General features: G+C 43.0%; 1 non-coding gene across 1 annotated transcript; it reads left to right on the top strand.

Annotated features, from left to right (window-relative positions):
- Positions 1-1,126: 1,126 nt before the first annotated feature.
- LOC130970924 (small nucleolar RNA R71) lies at positions 1,127-1,234 on the top strand. Its single transcript, XR_009082169.1, has one exon. It is a non-coding gene; the product is annotated as a small nucleolar RNA R71 (small nucleolar RNA).
- Positions 1,235-24,049: the final 22,815 nt, after the last annotated feature.

Below are 24,049 nucleotides of genomic sequence, written 5' to 3'. Positions count from 1 at the left end.
AAAACTTCCCAGGATCTTGTCTCTTTTGAGGTAATTTCTGCCTAGACAAGTCATCCAGTTCTTTGGTGAGCAAAGGAGGTTCATCCTCCCAAGTCTCATTTCCAAATAACTTGTCATTTAGTTTCATGATTGCTCCAAGGTATTTAGCAACTTGCTCTTCAGTGACATACTCATCCTCTTCAGAGGAGGAATACTCATCAGAGCTCATGAATGGCAGAAGTAAATTCAGTGGGATCTCTATGGTCTCATTTTGAGCCTCAGATTCCCATGGTTCCTCAATGGGGAACTCTGTTTAGGCTAGTGCACGCCCATTGAGGCCTTCCTCAGTGGCGTCCACTTCCTCTCTTTCCTCTCCAGATTCGGCCATGGTTATGGCTTTGCACTCTCCTTTTGGATTTTCTTCTGTATTACTTGGGAGAGTATTAGGAGGGAGTTCAGTAACTTTCTTGCTCAGCTGTCCCACTTGTGCCTCCAAATTCTTAATGGAGGACCTTGTTTCAGTCATGAAACTTTGAGTGGTTTTGATTAGATTAGAGACCATGGTTGCTAAGTCAGATTGGTTCTGCTTAGAATTCTCTGTCTGTTGCTGAGAAGATGATGGAAAAGGCTTGCCATTGCTAAACCTGTTTCTTCCACCATTATTGTTGTTGAAACCTTGTTGAGGTCTCTCTTGATTCTTCCATGAGAAATTTGGGTGATTTCTCCATGAAGAATTATAGGTGTTTCCATAGGGTTCTCCTAGGTAATTCACCTCTTCCATTGAAGGGTTCTTAGGATCATAAGCTTCTTCTTCAGATGAAGCATCCTTAGTACTGTTTGGTGCATTTTGCATTCCAGACAGACTTTGAGAAATCAAATTGACTTGTTGAGTCAATATCTTGTTCTGAGCCAATATGGCATTCAGAGTGTCAATCTCAAGAACTCCTTTCTTCTGACTTGTCCCATTGTTCACAGGATTCCTTTCAGAAGTGTACATGAATTGGTTATTTGCAACCATTTCAATGAGCTCTTGAGCTTCTGTAGGCGTCTTCTTCAAATGAAGAGATCCTCCAGCAGAGCTATCCAAAGACATCTTGGATAGTTCAGAGAGACTATCATAGAAAATACCTATGATGCTCCATTCAGAAAGCATGTCTGAAGGACATTTTCTGATCAATTGTTTGTATCTTTCCCAAGCTTCATAGAGGGATTCTCCATCCTTCTGTCTAAAGGTTTGGACTTCCACTCTAAGCTTACTCAATTTTTGAGGTGGAAAGAACTTTGCCAAGAAGGCATTGATTAGCTTTTCCCAAGAGTCCAGGCTTTCTTTAGGTTGTGAGTCCAACCATGTCCTAGCTCTGTCTCTTACAGCAAAAGGGAATAGCATAAGTCTGTAGACCTCAGGGTCAACCCCATTAGTCTTGACTGTGTCACAGATTTGCAAGAACTCAGCTAAAAACTGATGAGGATCTTCCAATGGAAGTCCATGGAACTTGCAATTCTGTTGCATTAGAGAAACTAATTGAGGCTTAAGCTCAAAGTTGTTTGCTCCAATGGCAGGGATAGAGATGCTTCTCCCATAGAAGTCGGGAGTAGGTGCAGTAAAGTCACCCATCACCTTCCTTGCATTGTTGTTGTTTTCGGCTGCCATGTGTTCTTCTTCTTTGAAGATTTCTGTTAGGTCCTTTACAGAGAGTTGTGCCTTAGCTTCTCTTAGTTATCGCTTCAAGGTCCTTTCAGGTTCAGGGTCAGCTTCAACAAGAATGCCTTTGTCTTTGTTCCTGCTCATATGAAAGAGAAGAGAACAAGAAAATGTGGAATCCTCTATGTCACAGTATAGAGATTCCTTGAGGTGTCAAAGGAACAGAAAAATAGAAAGAAGAGGTAGAAGAATTCGAACTTAATTAGATAGAGTTCGAATTGTGCATTAAGAAGGAGTAGTACTCCATAAATAGAAGGATGTGGGAAGAGAGGAAGAAATTTTCGAAAATCAAGTGAAATATTTTGAAAACATTTTTGAAAAACTCTAATTGATTTTCGAAAATCAAGAGTGGAAAAGGAATCAAGTAATTTTTTGAAAAAGAATTTTGAAATTAGAAATTAAGAAGATATGAGTTAAAAACTGTTTTGAAAAAGATGTGATTAAAAAGATATGATTGAAAAATTATGTTTTTAAAAAGATATGATTGAAAAGATATGATTTGAAAACCATTTTAAACAGATTTGATTTTAAAAATTAATGACTTGCCTATCAAGAAAAGATATGATTCAAACATTAAACCTTTCTCAACAGAAAAGGCAACATACTTAAAATGTTCAATCAAATCATTAATTGTTAGTAAGTATCTTTGAAAAAAGGAAAGAAATTGATTTTGAAAACCTTTGATTGAAAAGATATGATTTAAAAAAGATTTGATTTTGAAAAACTTTGAAAACTTGAAAAAAAATTGATTTTGAAAACAAAATCCTCCCCTTGTGCCATCCTGGCGTTAAACGCCCAGAATGGTATCCATTCTGGCGTTTAACGCCCAAAATGCTACCTTTTTGGGCGTTAAACGCCCAACCAGGTACCCTGGCTGGCGTTTAAACGCCAGTCTGTCCTTCTTCACTGGGCGTTTTGAACGCCCAGCTTTTTCTGTGTAATTCCTCTGCTGCATGTTCTGAATCTTCAGTTCCCTGTACTATTGATTTGAAAATAGAACCAAGATCAAATAAACAAGGCATGCAAGACACCAAACTTAAGATTAGACACTAGACTCAAACAAGAAACATAAAATATTTTTTTGTTTTTATGATTTTTATAATTTTTTTGTGCTTTTTTCGAAAATTATATGAGAATAGAAAATAAAGGTTTCAGAATTCTCAATTTGGATTCCAGGAATCATTGCAATGTTAGTCTAAGACTCCGGTCCAGGAATTAGACATGGCTTCACAGCCAGCCAAGCTTTCAAAGAAAGCTTCGGTCCAAAACACTAGACATGGCCAATGGCCAGCCAAGCCTTAGCAGATCATTGCTCCAAGAGCAAGATTGATAGAAATCAACAAGCTCTTGTGATGATAAGTTGAAACCTCGGTCCAAATGATTAGACATGGCTTCTCAGCCAGCCAGACTTCAACAGATCATCATGAAACACTAGAATTTATTCTCAAGAACTCTGAAGAAAAATACCTAATCTAAGCAACAAGATGAACCGTCAGTTGTCCATACTCAAACAATCCCCGGCAACGGCGCCAAAAACTTGGTGCACGAAATTGTGATCACTACAACACAAAACAATCCCCGGTAATGGCTCCAAAGACTTGGTGCTCAATACCATGGCATAAACACAACTTCGCACAACTAACCAGCAAGTGCACTGGGTCGTCCAAGTAATACCTTACGTGAGTAAGGGTCGATCCCACGGAGATTGTTGGTATGAAGCAAGCTATGGTCACCTTGTAGATCTCTGTCAGGCAGACTCAAATGGGTATAGATGATGAATAAAGCATAAAGATAAAGATAGAGATACTTATGTATATCATTGGTGAGAGCTTCAGATAAGCGTATGAAGATGCCTTCCCTTCCGTCTCTCTGCTTTCTTACTGCCTTCATCCAATCCTTCTTACTCCTTTCCATGGCAAGCTTATGCAAGGGTTTCACCGTTGTCAGTGGCTACCTCCCATCCTCTCAGTGAAAATGTTCTTATGCTCTGTCACAGCATATGGCTAATCAGCTGTCGGTTCTCGGTCAGGCCGGAAGAGAATCCAGTGATTCTTTTGCGTCTATCACTAACGCCCCGCCTGCTAGGAGTTTGAAGCACGTCACAGTCATTCAATCATTGAATCCTACTCAGAATACCACAGACAAGGTTAGACCTTCCGGATTCTCTTGAATGCCGCCATCAGTTCTCGCCTATACCACGAAGACTCTGATCTCACGGAATGGCTGACTCGTTTGTCAGGCGAGCACTCGGTTGTCAGGCAATCAACCATGCATCGTGTATCAGGAATCCAAGAGATATTCACTAGAGCCTCGTATGCTTATAGAACAAGAGTGGTTGTCAGTCACTTTGTTCATGAGTGAGAATGGTGATGAGTGTCTCGGATCATCACATTCATCAAGTTGAAAAACAAGTGATATCTTGGACAAAGAACAAGCGGAATTGAATAGAAGAACAATAGTAATTGCATTAATACTCGAGGTACAGCAGAGCTCCACACCTTAATCTATGGTGTGTAGAAACTCCACCGTTGAAAATACATAAGAACAAGGTCTAGGCATGGCCGTGAGGCCAGCCTCCCAGTGATCTAAGATAGCATAAAACTCAAAGATAGCTACCCAGATTGTCAAATACAATAGTAAAAGGTCCTACTTATAGAAAACTAGTAGCCTACGGTGTACAAAGATGAGTAAATGACATAGAAATCCACTTCCGGGCCCACTTGGTGTGTGCTTGGGCTGAGCAATGAAGCATTTTCGTGTAGAGACTCTCCTTGGAGTTAAACGCCAGCTTTTATGCCAGTTTGGGCGTTTAACTCCCAATTAGGAGCCAGTTCCGGCGTTTAACGCTGGAATTTCTGTAGGTGACTTTGAACGCCGGTTTGGGCCATCAAATCTTGGGCAAAGTATGGACTATCATATATTGCTGGAAAGCCCAGGATGTCTACTTTCCAACGCCGTTGAGAGCGCGCCAATTGGGCTTCTGTAGCTCCAGAAAATCCACTTCGAGTGCAGGGAGGTCAGAATCCAACAGCATCTGCAGTCCTTTTGAGTCTCTGGATCAGATTTTTGCTCAGATCCCTCAATTTCAGCCAGAAAATACCTGAAATCACAGAAAAACACACAAACTCATAGTAAAGTCCAGAAAAGTGAATTTTAACTAAAAACTAATAAAAATATAATAAAAACTATCTAAAAGATACTAAAAACATACTAAAAACAATGCCAAAAAGGGTACAAATTATCCGCTCATCACCTTCCTCACTGGGCGTTTTGAACGCCCAGCCTTTTTCTGTGTAATTCCTCTGCTGTATGTTCTGAATCTTCAATTCTCTGTATTATTGACTTGAAAAGACACAAATTAAAAAATTTTTTTGGATTTTTAATAATGAGGAATAATCAAAATGAAACTAAGATCAAATAAACAATGCATGCAAGACACCAAACTTAGAAGTTTGTATACTACTGACACTAACAAGTTAAGAATGCATATGAGAAACAACAAAACACAAGACAAGAGAATTTAAAGATCAGAACAAGGAAATCATCAAGAACATCTTGAAGATCAATGAAGACACATGAATGAATTCGAAAAATGCAAGAAGAATAGAAACATGCAATTGACACCAAACTTAAAATGAGACACTAGACTCAACAAGAAACAAAAAATATTTTTGGTTTATATGATTTTTTAATTTTTTTTTGAATTTTTTTTTTCAAAAATTGAAAGAAAATGAGGATATCCAAATTCTTAATGAGAATTCCAGGAATCATGCAATGTTAGTCTAAAGCTTCAGTCTAAAGAAATTAGACATGGCTAGCCAAGCTTCAGCAGGACATTACATTCAAGAGCTAAATTGATGAGAATCAATAAGCTTTGGTGATGATAAGAACATCATCACCTTGAAACACTAGAATTCATTCTTAAGAACCCTGAAGAAAAATACCTAATCTAAGCAACAAGATGAACCGTCAGTTGTCCAAACTCAAACAATCCCCGGCAACGGCGCCAAAAACTTGGTGCATGAAATTGTGATCAGCAATGGCGCCATCAACATGGTACGCTCAATTGCAATCTCAACTCTGTATCACAACTTCGCACAACTAACCAGCAAGTGCACTGGGTTGTCCAAGTAATAAACCTTACGCGAGTAAGGGTCGATCCCACGGAGATTGTTGGTATGAAGCAAGCTATGGTCATCTTGTAAATCTCAGTCAGGCGGATTCAAATGGTTATGGAGGATTAATGATTAAAAGATAAAGAAAACATAAAGTAAAGATAGAGATACTTATGTAATTCATTGGTGAGAATTTCAGATAAGCGTATGGAGATGCTCTGTCCCTTCCGTCTCTCTGCTTTCCTAATGTCTTCATCCAATCCTTCTTACTCCTTTCCATGGCAAGCTGTATGTAGGGTTTCACCGTTGTCAATGGCTACCTCCCATCCTCTCAGTGAAAATGTTCAACGCGCTCTGTCACAGCACGGCTATTTAGCTGTCGGTTCTCGATCATGTCGGAATAGAATCCAGTGATTCTTTTTCGTCTGTCACTAACGCCCCACAATCGCGAGTTTGAAGCTCATCACAATCATTCAATCCTTGAATCCTACTCAGAATACCACAGACAAGGTTTAGACCTTCTAGATTCTCTTGAATGCCGCCATCAATTCTAGCTTATACCACGAAGATTCCGATTAAGGGATCCAAGAGATATCCACTCAATCTAAGGTAGAACGGAGGTGGTTGTCAGGCACACGTTCATAGGTGAGAATGATGATAAGTGTCACGGATCATCACATTCATCAAGTTGAGGAACAAGTGATATCTTAGAACAAGATTAAGCCGAATTGAATAGAAGAACAATAGTAATTGCATTAATACTCGAGGTACAGCAGAGCTCCACACCTTAATCTATGGTGTGTAGAAACTCCACCGTTGAAAATACATAAGAACAAGGTCTAGGCATGGCCGTGAGGCCAGCCCCCAAATCGTGATCAAAAGATTCAAAGATCTAAAGATGAAAATACAATAGCAAAAGGTCCTATTTGTAGAGAACTAGTAGCTTAGGGTTTACAAAGATGAGTAAATTACATAAAAATCCACTTCCGGGGGCACTTGGTGTGTGCTTGGGCTGAGCATTGAAGCTTCTATGTGTAGGGACTTTTCTTGGAGTTAAACGCCAGCTTTTGTGCCAGTTTGGGCGTTTAACTCCCATTCTTGTGCCAGTTCCGGCGTTTAACGCCGGGCAGTTTTGAGCTGATTTGGAACACCGGTATGGGCCATCAAATCTCGGGCAAAGTATGGACTATTATATATTGCTGGAAAGACCAGAATGTCTACTTTCCAAAGCAATTGAGGGCGCGCCAATTGGGTTTTTGTAGCTCCAGAAAATCCGCTTCGAGTGCAGGGAGGTCAGAATCCAACAGCATCTGCGGTCCTTTTCAGCCTCTGAATCAGATTTTTGCTCAGGTCCCTCAATTTCAGCCAGAAAATACCTAAAATCACAGAAAAACACATAAACTCATAGTAAAGTCCAGAAAAGTGAATTTTAACTAAAAACTAATTAAATAAAAAAAAGTATTGCCACCACATATAAATAATTAGAATTTTCCTTATTAAGAACTCGAAAAAAATTAAATTGCCTCTTTATTCTAAAAATCTACTATTTTATTCATGTTTGATGATGATGAGAAAAATAAATTATAACTTAATTGAAAATAAAATCAAAATAGATATGCTAATTACTACTACTCCTATATAACTTCTAAGATAAAATCCTATAATAATACTGTTCCGGGGGTTACCTGAAACGTGTAGCTCGGTCGTCTGGAGAGGCCCGAGGTGGGGGTTCAGGGACCCGAGCTCGATATGTGGAGTGGTTGGTGGTTGTACCTGCAATGACACTCCGATGCTTAAGTTAGCATGGGTCCAAGCAGATAAGTGTAGAATGTGGAATGAATGAAATACCTGGGTGCTCCAGTGTATTTATAGTAGTTGGCCGTGATCTTCCCTGGATAAGATATTCTTATCTTATCTTATCTTTGGGAGTTTTATCTCTATCTTTGTGGAACCGCCCTTTCTAGGCCATTTCGGCCTTTAGGTTTTGGGCTGCGTTCCTTTTGATGGGCCTTCCTTTGCTTGATTGTCCGAGGTCCGACCTTTAGTCATGGGCCTTAGGGCGAGGTCGGACCTTTTCATGGATTTGCCGAGTTGGAGGAGCCCGGTCAGGGTATGAACAGTGCCCCTGCCCGAGTTCGTCCTTTTTGGGAGGTCGAGCTCGGGCATAGTAGTTTTTCAAAATTCAAAAATGGCCGTTTCTGCATTTATTGCATTTTACCGTTTCTCCTTGATTTCTGTTCGGGCTCTGTGAAGGCATTATTTATTTGCTCCCTTCCTTTTTCTTCGTTTATTCTGTTCCTTTCCTGTTTTTCTAAGTTTCGCCATCTCCTTTTTCGAGCACCGCTTCTCTTTCTTTGTTTCTTCTTCCCCGAATCTTTCCGTGTGTCTTTCCGGGGTTTCCTCTGCGCCGCCGCTTCGTTCTCCTTGCTTCAGAGCTCTTCTCCTTCGTTTTCTTTCTTCCAGGTTTGTTCTCCTGTTTCTATTTTCTTGTGATCATATGCTTCTGTTCTTTGTGTGGCTCTTGTTTGTTTCTTTATGCCTGGGTTGCCCCGAAAAGAGGCGCCGCCATTGCTTTGTTTGTATATGGGGGGGGCTCTTTTTGTTTTTCTGGTACTTTGTTCCGGGTTGCCGCATTTTCTTTGTTGGGTTTTTGTTTCTTGCTTGGCTGAACGGGTTTTTTGCTGTCTGCTTTATGTGATTTTTGCTTGCTTTTGTATTTCTTCTTTGTAGGTAAGAGTTTTATGTCTCAAAAGGTTCTTCAGGCGATGTCGACCAAGATTCCAAGTGGTCTTGGTTGGGTAGACCCTCTTCCTCTAAAAGTCCCTTCTGTGGTAGATTCTGAATATTTGGCTAGGTTCCGTAGGCACTGTAGCATATGTGAGAATAGAGAGTCTGAGAGGGATTATGAACTAGTAGCCCCGGATTCCGAGGAGAGAGTTTGCTTCCCGCCTTTAGATAGTTCCGAGAAGCTCTTCTTTTATGCTTATGATTGTTTTTTCTCTAAGCTGAGTGTCCGACTTCCTTTTACCGACCTGGAGTCCGAGGTGTTGTGGTCTTGTAACCTTGCCCCTACGCAGCTCCATCCAAATTCTTGGGCGTTTTTAAAGCTGTTTCAACTTTTGTGTTAGTTTTTGGGCGTCGCTCCCTCTATTTCTCTTTTTTCCTACTTGTTTGTGTTGACGAAGCCGGGGTCGGGTGGAGGGAAGGTGTCTTGGGTCTCTTTTAGGGCTAACCAGGGAAGGAAGTTTTGTACCCTTTATGATGAGTCCTTTCACGATTTCAAGAACTTTTATTTCAAGGTCCGGGCTACTGGAGACGTCCGACCTTTCTTTCTGGATGAGAGTGGGGAGCCTTCTTTTCCTCTTTGTTGGCAGGAGAATGTAGTGTCTGCTAAGTATACTTTTGAGAGTCTAGATGAGGTTGAGCAGGCTTTTGTGGGTGTGGTGAGCAGTCTATGGGGTCGGGCACCTCACTTGGATACGAAGAAAATGTTGGGAGATCCAAGCCTTCTCCGTTCCGAGTTAGGTAGTTTCCCGACCTCTCCGAGATTCTTCTTTTTTAGTATTTTGGTTTTGCTTGTTTTTGGTGGAATTTCTGTTGTGGTAATCCTTTTCTTTTTATTTCTGCAGAGATGTCTTCTCAGGCGGATTCCATGAAGTTCCTTCGTCGGACGAAGAAGTCTGTGGCTGCTCGAAATATCGAGGCTGGGGAGGCTTCTGCCCGATCTTCTCCGCAGAAGACTACCGTGGGTGTTCAGACTCGGTCGAAGACTATTCCGACTCCCCAGTTCCGAGCTATAAATCAAGACCCTCCGACCTCCGGGCCTGCTACCTCTTCTCCTCCCCCGTTCTCGGGTCCTCCTCCCAAGAAGCAGAAGACCTCTCAAGAGCTTGCGGGTTTTAACGATAAGGATTTCGATGCTCTTGGTTGGATTGAACAGCATATTCTCCCTCAGACTTTTATTTCTACTGATGACGTGTCTATGGAGCACCATTTTCAATATATGGCGCGGAGTTGTGTTCGGATGGCCAGTCTTCATGCTGCTATTGCCCGGGAGTTCAAGAAATCCCCCATTGGTGCGACCAGCTCCCGACTTGAGAAGGCTCAATCTGAGTTTGAGAGGATTAGTGAGCTGAAGGCTGCTAGGATCACTGAGCTGGAGGCCTCTCTGGAGAAAGAGAAAGCTAAAGCTACCGCGGCTGTGGCGGCAGCGAAAGCATCTGAGGAGATGGCAAAGGCGGCGACGGAGAATTATACTCGGGTATACGCCGAGCTTGTGGAGACAAAGGAGAAGTTGCAATCTGCTCGGGATGATTTTTACGAGCTAGAGGGTCATGTGGCCAAGGGTATGGATGCTATGTTTGGAAATTTGAAGGATCAGGTCCGGGTTCTTGCTCCTGACCTGGATCTGAGTTTGTTAAGTACGGATAACGTTGTTGTGGAGGGAAAGATTGTTCCTGCTCCCAACGAGGATGAGGTTCCGGTGTCCGACCTTAATGTTCCGGTTGCGAACCCGACCTCACCTTTGGCCGGGGATGGATCTGGTGTGGAGGTTTCAAACCGAGATGATGGTGCTGTCAAGGCTGTCCCGATTTCTATGGTTCTTCCTCCGCAGCCTTCTACCGATGTGGAATCCGGAAAGGACCTTGATCCTCTGTAATCTTTTATTTTTGGTTCTTTGCCCGGCCTGTGGGCTCTTTTGTTTTTGGATGGTTTCTGTGAACGCTTTGGACGCTTTTCTGCTATTAGCTACTTGTAGTAACTTTTTAGCTTATTTATGCGGTGTTTTGCTTTGACTTTTTGTTCCGCTTTTATGCTTTTTAGTTGTTTTTTGGATAACAACTTTTTAGCTAGCGCTTGAAACTTCGTTTTTATCCTTTCCTTCGATTTCGTTTCTTCGCTTGTACTTTTTTAGTTGTTTTTGGATAACAACTTTTTTAGTAAGCGTTTTCGAAACTTCGTTTTATCCTTTCCTTCGATTTCGTTTCTTCGCTTGTACTTTTTTAGTTGTTTTTGGATAACAACTTTTTAGTAAGCGTTTTCGAAATCTTGGCTTTTGCCGTTTTTAAGGCTTCTTTCTTGGATCCGGGTTTTTTCTCGGACCTCGGGCGTTCGAGTACCTCCCTTTGTTGGGTCCGACCTTGTTTGGTCGGCCTTTTAAGTTATTTTTGTAATCTCTTTTTATTTGGCTTTTTGAACCTTTTCAGAGTTGCTTTATAACTTCTCACATTAATTTGAACCTCGTCGCTTTATCTTTGCCGACCTTGTGTGGTCTCTTGGCAAATGATTTTTTGCGTTTTGCCGAGCATAAATTAATGCGCCTTGGCGGGGTACTTTCCAGGACTTGTTTCATTTATGAGGAAGGAGAAAAGAAAATAGAAAAATTTGATTAGTATTAAAAAAGAAGGAATATTTACAGAGTGTTTACCCTTGACTAGGTCGGGTGTCTTTATTTAACCAGGTGTCTCATTAAAAAACCCTTGTATGGAAAAAGAGTACACCTCGGGTTAAATTTTTCTAGCTGTAGTACCGTCTTAGATTGCAGGCGTGCCAGGCCCTGGGCAGCTCATTGCCTTCTAGGTCGGATACCTTGTAGTAGCCTGTCCCTAAGACTTCTGTTACTTTGTAGGGTCCTTTCCAATTTGCAGCTAGCTTTCCTTCTCCCGACTTTTGTGTTCCGATGTCATTTCGGATTAGAATTAGGTCGTGAATGGAGAAGCTTCGCTTTATTACTTTCTGATTGTATCTAAGTGCCGTTCGCCGTTTTAAGGCTTCTTCTTGGATTCGGGCTCTTTCTCGGACCTCGGGGAGGAGGTCGAGTTCTTCCCTTTGTGCCTGCGGGTTACCTTTTTCGTTGTAGAAGATGGTTCTAGGTGACCCTTCCTCTATTTCGACAGGAATCATTGCCTCCATCCCATAGGCTAGTCGGAATGGCGATTCTCCCGTTGTAGAGTGTGGAGTTGTCCGATATGCCCATAGCACCTGGGGAAGCTCTTCGGCCCATGCCCCTTTGGCTTCTTGGAGTCTCCGTTTTAACCCGGCCAAGATAACTTTATTTGCAGCCTCTGCTTGTCCATTGGCTTGTGGGTGCTCGACTGAGGTGAATTGCTGTTTGATTTTTAGTTCGGCCACCAAGTTCTGAAAACTTGTGTCTGTGAACTGTGTTCCATTGTCTGTTGTGATGGAGTAGGGGACTCCGAACCTTGTGACAATGTTTTTGTATAGGAATTTGCGACTTTTCTGAGCCGTAATGGTGGCTAAGGGTTCAGCTTCGATCCACTTTGTGAAGTAGTCGACCCCTACTATGAGGTATTTGACTTGCCCCGGTCCTTGGGGGAACGGGCCGAGTAGGTCAAGTCCCCATTTTGCGAAGGGCCATGGTGCGGTGATGCTGATAAGGTCTTCGGGTGGTGCCTTGTGAAAATTGGCGTGTTTTTGGCAGGGGGGCATATCTTCACAAATTCCGTTGCGTCTCTTTGCAAGGTTGGCCAGTAGAACCCGGCTCGGACTACTTTTTTGGATAATGCCCGAGCTCCGAGATGGTTCCCACACATGCCTCCGTGGACTTCTTCGAGGACGTTCTTTGTTTCTGAGGTCGGGACGCACCTAAGGAGGGGATTTGAGAATCCTCTTCTGTATAATACGTCGTGAATTAGCGTATAATTCTGGGCGTCTTTCGTGAGTCTTTTAGCTTCCTTTCTTTCGGCGGGAAGAGTTCCCGACTTCAGGTAGTTGAGTATGGGGGTCATCCATCCTTGCTGTTGGCAGGATATATTTAGCGTTTCTTCCCCTCTTAGCACGGAGGGAGATTGTAAGGTTTCCTGGAGGAGACTTCTGTTGTTGCCTCCGGGTTTGGTGCTGGCGAGCTTTGAGAGGGCGTCTGCCCAGGCGTTTTGTTCCCGAGGTATGTGCTGGATCTGTATTTCTGAAAAGTGGCGTAATTGTGCCTGTGTTTGGTCCAGGTATTTCTTCATAGTCGGGTCTTTGGCCTGGTAGCTTCCATTTACTTGTGACGTGACGACCTGGGAGTCACTGAAGATCGTGATTTTCTGGGCTCCGACCTCTTCGGCTAGCTTTAGACCTGCTAGTAGGGCCTCGTATTCGGCTTGATTGTTTGAAGCCTGGAACTCGAATTTTAGGGATAGTTCTATCCGCGTTCCTTGGTCGCTTTCGAGTATAACCCCGGCTCCGCTTCCTGTTTTGTTTGAGGACCCGTCGACATACAGGTTCCATGAGAGTGGGGTTCCAGGGGTTTCAGTGTATTCTGCGATGAAGTCGGCTAGATACTGAGATTTTATGGCAGTTCGGGCTTCATAGTGGAGGTCGAACTCGGACAGTTCCACCGCCCATTGTAGTATTCGTCCTGCCAGGTCTGTTTTTTGCAGGATGTGTCTCATGGGTTGGTTTGTCCGGATTTTGATGGTGTGGGCTTGAAAGTAGGGACGGAGCCTCCGAGCTGTGAACACTAGGGCGTAGGCGAATTTTTCTATCTTCTGATAGTTTAATTCGGCCCCTTGTAGTGCTTTGCTTACAAAGTATATGGGGCGTTGTCCTTGGTCATTTTCTCGTATTAACGTTGAAGCGACTGCTCGATTTCCAACCGAGAGGTATAGTACGAGTTCTTCTCCTTTTAGAGGTCGGGTTAGGATTGGTGGCTGTCCAAGGAATTCCTTGAATTCTTGAAAGGCTTTTTCGCACTCCGGGGTCCATGAGAAGGGTTTCCCTTTCTTCAGGAGTGAGTAATGAGGTAGTGATTTTATTGCTGATCCTGCCAAGAATCTTGATAGGGCGGCTAGCCTTCCATTCAGTTGTTGTACTTCTTTGACACACGTCGGACTCTTCATATTGAGTTTCGCTTGGGTTTGCTTCGATGCCCCTTTGAGTCAGCATGAAGCCTAAGAACTTTCCGGCTTCTGCGGCGAAGGTGCACTTTGTCGGGTTAAGTCTCATGTTGTGTTTTCTGAGGGTGCCGAAGATACTGGTGAGGTCGGTCAGCAAGTTTCTGTCTTCTTGTGTCTTTACCAGCATGTCGTCGACGTACACCTCCAGCTGTAGTCCGATGTGCTCTGAGAACACTTTGTTCATTAGCCTCTGGTAGGTTGCCCCTGCGTTCTTTAGCCCGAAGGGCATTACTACGTAGCAGTAGTTTGCCCTTGGGGTTATGAACGAGGTCTTTTCTTGGTCGGGTTCGTACATCGGGATTTGATTGTATCCCGAGTATGCGTCCATGAAGGAGAGATATCTGTAGCCTGAGGCTGCGTCTACTAAGGTGTCGATGTTTGGTAGTGGATATGGGTCTTTGGGGCAGGCTTTGTTGAGATCCGTGTAATCGACGCACATCCTCCATTTTCCGTTAGGCTTTTTTACCAGGACCACGTTTGCGAGCCATAGGGGGTATTTTACTTCCCTAATGAACCCTGCATCTAGCAGTGCTTGTACCTGTTCTTCTATTGCTTGCATTCGCTCGGGTCCGAGCTTCCGGCGTCTTTGTTGGACCGGTCTGGATCCCGGGTATACTGATAGCTTATGGCACATTAGGTCGGGGCTTATGCCTGGCATGTCGGAGGCTTTCCATGCGAAGAGGTCGGAATTTCCCTTTAAGAGGGTTATGAGTTCCTCTTTTAGGCCTGCCTCAAGGTTTGCTCCTATGTTTGTTATTTTTTCAGGTGTGTTCCCAATTTGAACTTTTTCGGTTTCTCCCTCTGGTTGTGGCCGAAGATCTTCTCGGGTTTGAACTCGTCCGAGTTCTATTGTGTTGATCTCTTTCCCTTTTAGGCTCAGGCTTTCGTTGTAGCATCGCCGCGCTAGCTTTTGGTCGCCTTTTAGGGTAGCGACTCCTTTTGCGGTAGGGAACTTCATATAGAGGTGTGGGGTCGAGACTATTGCTGCTAATCTGTTTAGGGTTGGTCGCCCAATGAGGGCATTGTATGCTGAAGTGACGTCGACTATAATGTAGTCGATGCTTAATGTTTTAGATTGCTCGCCTCTTCCAAAGGTAGTGTGTAGCGAGATGTATCCTAAGGGACGGATCGGGGTGTCCCCTAGCCCAAATAGGTCGGTGGGATAGGCCTTTAGCTCTCTTTCTTCAAGTCCGAGCTTGTCGAAGGCCGTTTTGAACAGGATATCTGCTGAGCTTCCCTGGTCAATCAGGGTTCGATGTAAGTTGGCGTTTGCTAGGATAATGGTGATTACCATTGGGTCGTCGTGCCCGGGTATTATCCCTTGAGCATCTTCTCGGGTAAATGAGATAGTAGGTAATTCAGGCAGGGGACTGTCTTCTCGGACATGATAGACTTCTTTGAGGTGTCTTTTTCGTGAGGATCTGGATGTTCCTCCGCCTGCAAAACCTCCATTTATCATGTGTACGTGCCTTTCGGGGGTTTGCGGGGTTTGTTCGGCCCGACCTTCGTTATCTCCCCGCCTTCTTTTCCTGGTCTCTTCTCCTTTCTCTGCTATGTATCTGTCGAGTTTTCCTTCTCTGGCTAGCTTTTCTATAACATTTTTTAGGTCGTAGCAGTCGTTAGTAGGATGACCATAGAGTTTGTGATATTCACAGTACTCGGACCGATCTCTCCCCGCTCTCTTGTGTTTTAGAGGTCGGGGCGGGGGGATCTTTTCGGTGTGGCATACTTCTCTGTAGACGTCTACCAGGGAGACTCGGAGGGGGGTGTAGTTGTGGTACTTCCGTGGCTTGTCCAAGTTGGGTTCTTCTTTCTTCTTCTGTTCCCGATCTCGCTCTCGGAGTGGGTAGGTTGATTCCTTCCTAGAAGAGTCTCTTAGCTGGGAGGTTTCCTCCATGTTGATATATTTTTCTGCCCGCTCCTGCACCTCGTATAGGGAGGTCGGGTATCGTTTGGATAGGGATTGGCTAAACGGTCCCTCTTTTAGGCCGTTTGCTAGTCCCATGATGGCTGCTTCGGTGGGTAAGTGTTGTATGTCCAGGCAGGCTTTGTTGAATCGCTCCATGTATTCTCGGAGGGTTTCTTGGTTACCTTGTTTGATCCCGAGTAGACTGGGGGCATGTTTCGTCTTGTCCTTTTGAATAGAGAACCTTGTTAGGAATTTTTTGGTCAGGTCTTCGAAGCTGGTGATTGATCTTGGTGGCAGGTTGTCGAACCACTTCATGGCTGTCTTGGTGAGAGTGGTGGGGAAGGCTTTGCACCGAATCGCGTCGGAGGCGTCGACTAGGTACATTCTGCTTCTGAAATTGCTGAGGTGGTGACTTGGATCGGTGGTGCCGTCGTAGAGATCCATATCGGGTGGTTTGAAGTTTCGCGGTACCTTCTCCTTCATGATCTCTTGCGTGAAGGGATCATGGTTGCCTTCGGGGGTGGTGCCGCGTTCTGTCCGGCCTTTCAGGTTGGCCTCTATCTTCCGCAGTTTTTCTTCTAATTCTCTGCGCTTTCGAGTCTCCCTCCTCAGATCTTGTTCAGTTTCTTTCTGTTTCTTTATGTCCTCTTCGAGTCGTTTCAGTCGGTTTTGTTGTGCCTGAACTGCTTCTAGAATTTCCGAGCTCTTTTCTTTTTCGGGATTTTGTGGATCTTTGTTTGGGAGTGATGTCTTTGGGTGATTCTGTTTGTTTCCTCCTGGAGTGCGTGGTGACAGTGGGCTGTCCGGACGTTCTCTGGTGTCAATTTCTTCTTCTTGTTCAGACGCAGCGCGGTCATTGTTGTGAGGGTCGTCCGCCATGGTAGAGGGATGACTTCCAGGTTCCCCGGCAACGGCGCCAATGTTCCGGGGGTTACCTGAAACGTGTAGCTCGGTCGTCTGGAGAGGCCCGAGGTGGGGGTTCAGGGACCCGAGCTCGATATGTGGAGTGGTTGGTGGTTGTACCTGCAATGACACTCCGATGCTTAAGTTAGCATGGGTCCAAGTAGATAAGTGTAGAATGTGGAATGAATGAAATACCTGGGTGCTCCAGTGTATTTATAGTAGTTGGCCGTGATCTTCCCTGGATAAGATATTCTTATCTTATCTTATCTTTGGGAGTTTTATCTCTATCTTTGTGGAACCGCCCTTTCTAGGCCATTTCGGCCTTTAGGTTTTGGGCTGCGTTCCTTTTGATGGGCCTTCCTTTGCTTGATTGTCCGAGGTCCGACCTTTAGGCGTGGGCCTTAGGGCGAGGTCGGACCTTTTCATGGATTTGCCGAGTTGGAGGAGCCCGGTCAGGGTATGAACAAATACTATCACAGAGTTAAAGCTAGAATTAGAACTTAACAACCTGTATTTTGGGAAGTGGATGTTCCTCTAGTCTGTGGGGTGCCTTCAAGAATTAATTTCTGACGCTTCAGCTCCCTTAAGTTCAAATCCTTGCTCTTCCTGTTCCCTTAGGTGCCATAATCTTAGTGAGTTTTAGCTCAGTGATCATGGCAAATCACACCAAACTTAGAGGTTTGCTTGTCTTCAAGCAAAAGAAAGGAAATGAGAGGAATAGAAGGAGAGGCAGTTTCGAAAAAAAGATAAGATGAGTTGAAAAAGATATGAGAAGAAATTAAAAATATTTGAAAAAGAATTGTATTGGAAAAAGATTTGTGTTTATGAATTAAGATACATTTGATATTTTTGAAAAAGGGATTTTAGAAATTAGGGTTTTTAGAAATTAGGATTAAAATTTTTGGAATTAAAGGATGATATTTTGAAACATGTTTATGCAAGAAATCATGAATTGAAACATAAAAAATTAGAAAATTTGTGAAGAAAAATGAATTTTACCTCCTCCCCACCATTCTGGCGTTAAACGCCCAAATGCTACATGTTTTGGGTGTTTAACGCCCAATTGCTGCTTCTCCTGGCGTTCAACGCCCAGCTGTTGCTTCTTTGTGGCGATCAACGCCAGTAACGGTAGCCATCTGGGCGTTAAACACCAGAAAGGAGCATCTTCTGGGCGTTGAACGCCAGAAAGAAGCATCACCCTTGTTGATGGCTACATCCCATCCTCTCAGTGAAAATGGTCCAAATGCTCTGTCACAGCACGGCTAATCATCTGTCGGTTCTCAATCAGGTTGGAGTAGAATCCATTGATTCTTTTGCGTTTGTCATCACGCCTAGCCTTCAGGAGTTTGAAGCTCGTCACAGTCATTCAATACCGAAATCCTACTCGAAATACCACAGACAAGGTTAGACTTTCCGGATTCTCAGGATCCTACTCGGAATACCACAGACAAGGTTAGACTTTCTGGATCCCCATGAATGCCGCCATCTATCTAGCTTATACCACGAAGATTCTGTTGGGGAATTTAAGAGATATGCGCCCGGCCTAAGGTAGAATGGAGGTGGTTGTCAATCACGCGCGTTCATAGGTGAGAATGATGATGAGTTTCACGAATCATCACATTCATCAAAATGTTGTGCAACGTATATCTTGGAATAAGAATAAAAGAAAATTGAATAGAAAGTAATAATAATTTTATTGAAACTTGAGGTACAGCAGAGCTCCACACCCTTAATCTATGGTGTGCAGAAACTCCACCGTTGAAAATACATAAGTGAAAGGTTCAGGCATGGCCGAATGGCCAGCCCCCAAAACGTGATCACAGGATTCCAAATACAATCCAGGATCCAGGATGATAATATGATAGTAAAAAGTTTTATTTATAATAAACTAGCTCCTAGGGTTTACATGAGTAAGTAATTGATGCATAAATCCACTTCCGGGACCCACTTGGTGTATGCTTGGGCTGAGCTTGATCTATCCATGAGCTGAGGCTTTTCTTGGAGTTGAACTCCAAGTTATAACGTGTTTTGGGCGTTCAACTCCAGATCATGACGTTTTTCTGGCGTTTAACTCCAAACAGCAGCATGTACTTGGCGTTCAACACCAAGTTACATCGTCAATTTCCGAATAAAGTATGGACTATTATATATTGCTGGTCTGGATGTCTACTTTCCAACGCCGTTGAGAGCGCGCCATTTAGAGTTCTGTAGCTCCAGAAAATCCATTTTGAGTGCAGGGAGGTCAGATTCCAACAGCATCAGCAGTCCTTTTGTCAGCCTTTTTCAGAGTTTTGCTCAAGTCCCTCAATTTCAGCCAGAAATTACCTAAAATTACAGAAAAACACACAAACTCATAGTAAAGTCTAGAAATGTGAATTTAACATAAAAACTAATGAAAACATCCCTAAAAGTAGCTTGAACTTACTAAAAACTACCTAAAAACAATGCCAAAAAGCATATAAATTATCCGCTCATCACAACACCAAACTTAAATTGTTGCTTGTCCCCAAGCAACTGAAAATCAATTAGGATAAAAAGAAGAGAATATACTATAAATTCCAGAATATCAATGAATATTAATTATAATTAGATGAGCGGGACTTGTAGCTTTTTGCTTCTGAACAGTTTTGGCATCTCACTTTTTCCTTTGAAGTTTAGAGTGATTGGCGTCTCTAGGAACTCAAAGTTCAGATAGTGTTATTGACTTTCCTAGTTAAGCATGTTGATTCTTGAACACAGCTACTTATGAGTCTTGGCTGTGGCTCTAAGCACTTTGTTTTCCAATATTACCACCAGATACATAAATGCCACAGACACATAACTGGGTGAACCTTTTCAGATTGTGACTCAGCTTTGCTAAAGTCCCCAGTTAGAGGTGTCTAGAGCTCTTAAGCACACTCTTTTTGTTTTGGATCACGACTTTAACCACTCAGTCTCAAGCTTTTCACTTGGACCTTCATGACACAAGCACATGCTTAGGGACAGCTTGATTTAGCCGCTTAGACCTGGATTTTATTTCCTTGGGCCCTCCTATTCATTGATGCTCAAAGCCTTGGATCCTTTTTACCCTTGCCTTTTGGTTTTAAGGGCTATTGGCTTTTTCTGCTTGCTTTTTCTTTTTCTTTCTATTTTTTTTGCCATTTTTTTTCGCAAGCTTTTTACTTTTCACTGCTTTTTCTTGCTTCAAGAATCAATTTCATGATTTTTCAGATCATCAATAACATCTCTCTTTGTTCTTCATTCTTTCAAGAGCCAACAATTTTAACATTTATAAACAACAAGATCAAAAGACATATGCATTGTTCAAGCATTCAATCAGAAAACAAAAAGTATTGTCACCACATCAATATAACTAAATTAAAGTCAAGGATAAATTCGAAATTCATATACTTCTTGTTCTTTTGAATTAAAACATATTTCATTTAAGAGAGGTGAAGGATTAATGGATTTTATTCATAGCTTTAAGACATGGTTACTACATACTAATGATCATGAAGTAGAGACACAAAACATAGATAAACGTAACATAGAAATCGAAAAATATAAAGAAATAAGAACAAGGAATGAATCCACCTTAGTGGCGTCTTCTTCTTGAAGGACCAACAATGTCCTTAAGCTCTTCTATGTCCCTTCCTTGCCTTGTTGCTCCTCCCTCATTGCTCTTTGATCTTCTCTTATTTCATGGAGAATGATGGAGTGCTCATGATGTTCCACCCTTAATTGTTCAATATTGTGGCTCAAATCTTCTACAGAAGTGTTGAGTTGTTCCCAATAGTTGTTGGGAGGAAAGTGCATCCCTTGAGGCATCTCAGGGATTTCTTGATGATGAGCTTCCTCATGCATCTCTTGAGAACCGTGGAGGGTCTCTCTTGCTTGCTCCATCCTCTTCTTGGTGATGGGCTTATCCTCTTCAATAGAGATGTTTCCTTCTATTGTAACTCCAGCTGAGTAACACAGATGGCAGATAAGGTGAGGAAAAGCTAGCCTTGCCATGGTGGAGGGCTTTTCGGCTATTTTGTAGAATTCATTGGAGATGACCTCATGAACTTCTACTTCCTCTCCAATCATGATGCTATGAATCATGATGGCCCGATCCACAGGAACTTCAGATCGGTTGCTAGTGGGAATGATGGAGCGTTGAATGAACTCCAACCATCCTCTAGCTACAGGCTTGAGGTCCAGTCTTCTTAGTTGGACTGGCTTGCCTTTGGAGTCTCTCTTCCATTGAGCTCCTTCCACACATATGTCCATAAGGACTTGGTCCAACCTTTGATTAAAGTTGACCCTTCTAGTGTAGGGGCGTTCATCTCCTTGCATCATGGGCAAGTGAAACGCCAATCTCACATTTTCTGGACTAAAATCTAAGTATTTCCCCCGAACCATTGTGAGATAATTCTTTGGACTCGGGTTCATACTTTGATCATGGTTCCTAGTGATCCATGCATTGGCATAGAACTCTAGAACCATTAAGATTCCGACTTGTTGCATGGGGTTGGTTAGGACTTCCCAACCTCTTCTTCGGATTTCATGTCGGATTTCCGGATACTCATTTTTCTTGAGCTTGAAAGGGACCTTAGGGATCACCTTCTTCTTTGCCACAACATCATAGAAATGGTCTTGATGGCTCTTGGAGATGAATCTTTCCATCTCCCATGACTCGGAGGTGGAAGATTTTTTCTTCCCTTTTCCTTTTCTAGAGGATTCTCCGGCCTTAGGTGCCATTGATGGTAATGGAAAAACAAAAAGCTTATGCTTTTACCACACCAAACTTAAAATATTGCTCGCCCTCGAGCAAGAGAAGAAAGAAGAGAAGAAGAAGAAGAAAATTTGGAGGAGAAGGAGAGATGTAGGTTCGGCCAAGGTGAGGAAGAGGGGGTAGTGTTGTGTGAAAATGAAGTAAAATGGAAGGGTATATATAGGGAGAGGGGAGAGTGAAGTTTCGGCCATATAGGGTGGGATTGGGTGGGAAAATGTTTTTGAATTTTTGAAGGTGGGTGGGGTTTATGGGGAAGAGTGGATGGATGTGAGTGGTGAAGGGGGTAATTGGGAAGAGAGATTGAGGTGATTGGTGAAAGGTGTTGGGAAGGAGTGTTTATTGGGAAGAGAGATTCAGAGATTGAAGTTGTTGGGAAGTGTCACATGGGGAATACAAATCACAAAAATAGGATTAGGAGGAAAGGTGGGAATATAGTAGGTGGGGCTCCTGTGGGATCCACAGATCCTGAGGTGTCAAGGAATTCCATCCCTGAACCAAATAGGCATGTAAAATGCCTGTGCACACCATTCTGGCGTTTAAACGCCGAGTGGTGCACATTCTGGGCGTTCAACGCCCATGTAAAGCATATTTCTGGCGTTGAACGCCAGTTTCATGCTTGTTACTGGCGTTCAGTGCCAGCTTTTCTTCTAGGCACATTCCTGGCGTTCAGTGCCAGAATGTTGCTTGTTTCTGGCGTTCAGCGCCAGTTTCATGCTCTGTTATGGCGTTGAACGCCAGCCAGATGCTCCTTACTGGCGTTGAACGCCAGCCTGTGCTTCCTCCAGGGTGTGATTTTTCTTTTGCTGTTTTTGATTCTGTTTTTAATTTTTATATTTTTTTCGTGACTCCTGGTGCGCGAAATCGTGATCACTACAACTCCGCACAACTAACCAGCAAGTGCACTGGGTCGTCCAAGTAATAAACCTTACGCGAGTAAGGGTCGATCCCACGGAGATTGTTGGAATGAAGCAAGCTATGGTCACCTTGTAAATCTTAGTCAGGCAGACTCAAATGGGTATAGATGATGAATGAAACATAAAGATAAAGATAGAGATACTTATGTATATCATTGGTAAGAGCTTCAGATGAGTGTATGAAGATGCTTTCCCTTCCGTCTCTCTGCTTTCCTACTGTCTTCATCCAATCCTTCTTACTCCTTTCCATGGCAAGCTTATGCAAGGGTTTCACCGTTGTCAGTGGCTACCTCCCATCCTCTCAGTGGAAATGTTCAACGCACCCTGTCACGGCACGGTTAACCAGCTGTCGGTTCTCGATCGGGCCGGAATAGAATCCAGTGATTCTTTTGCGTCTGTCACTAACGCCCCGCCTTCAGGAGTTTGAAGCACGTCACAGTCATTCAATCATTGAATCCTACTCAGAATACCACAGACAAGGTTAGACCTTCCGGATTCTCTTGAATGCCGCCATCCGTTCTTGCCTATACCACGAAGACTCTGATCTCACGGAATGGCTGGCTCGTTTGTCAGGCGAGCACTCGGTTGTCAGGCGATCAACCATGCATCGTGTATCAGGAATCCAAGAGATATTCACCCAATCTAAGGTAGAACGGAGGTGGTTGTCAGTCACACGTTCATAGGTGAGAATGATGATGAGTATCACGGATCATCACATTCATCAAGTTGAAGAACAAGTGATATCTTGGACAAAGAACAAGCGGAATTGAATAGAAGAACAATAGTAATTGCATTAATACTCGAGGTACAGCAGAGCTCCACACCTTAATCTATGATGTGTAGAAACTCCACCGTTGAAAATACATAAGAACAAGGTCTAGGCATGGCCGAATGGCCAGCCTCCCAAGGTGAGTTCAATCATAAAAACATGATCAAAAGGCTCTAAGATTGAAAGATGAAAATACAATAGTAAAAGGTCCTACTTATAGGGAACTAGTAGCCTAAGGATTACAAAGATGAGTAAATGACATAAAAATCCACTTCCGGGCCCACTTGGTGTGTGCTTGGGCTGAGCATTGAAGCATTTTCGTGTAGAGACTCTTCTTGGAGTTAAACGCCAGCTTTTATGCCAGTTTGGGCGTTTAACTCCCATTTTGGTGCCAGTTCCGGCGTTTAACGCTGGAAATTCTGAGGGTGACTTTGAACGCCGGTTTGGGCCATCAAATATTGGGCAAAGTATGGACTATCATATATTTCTGGAAAGCCCAGGATGTCTACTTTCCAACGCCGTTAAGAGCGCGCCAATTGGGCTTCTGTAGCTCTAGAAAATCCACTTCGAGTGCAGGGAGGTCAGAATCCAACAGCATCTGCAGTCCTTTTCAGTCTCTGAATCAGATTTTTGCTCAGGTCCCTCAATTTCAGCCAGAAAATACCTGAAATCACAGAAAAACACACAAACTCATAGTAAAGTCTAGAAAAGTGAATTTTAACTAAAAACTAATAAAAATATACTAAAAACTCAACTCAAACTACTAAAAACATACTAAAAACAATGCCAAAAAGCGTACAAATTATCCGCTCATCATAACACCAAACTTAAATTGTTGCTTGTCCTCAAGCAACTGAAGATCAAATAAGATAAAAAGAAGAGAATATGCAATGAATTCCAAAAACATCTATGAAGATCAGTATTAATTAGATGAGCGGGGCTTTTAGCTTTTTGCCTCCGAATAGTTTTGGCATCTCACTCTATCCTTTGAAATTCAGAATGATTGGCTTCTTTAGGAACTCAGAATCCAGATAGTGTCATTGATTCTCCTAGTTAAGTATGATGATTCTTGAACACAGCTACTTATTGAGTCTTGGCCGT

This window comes from Arachis stenosperma, chromosome 3, assembly GCF_014773155.1.
Source record: "Arachis stenosperma cultivar V10309 chromosome 3, arast.V10309.gnm1.PFL2, whole genome shotgun sequence".
In the NCBI taxonomy this organism is placed as follows: Eukaryota; Viridiplantae; Streptophyta; class Magnoliopsida; order Fabales; family Fabaceae; genus Arachis; species Arachis stenosperma.
Note: the sequence above shows the minus strand (reverse complement) of the source record. Positions and strands in the feature narration are given on the sequence as shown.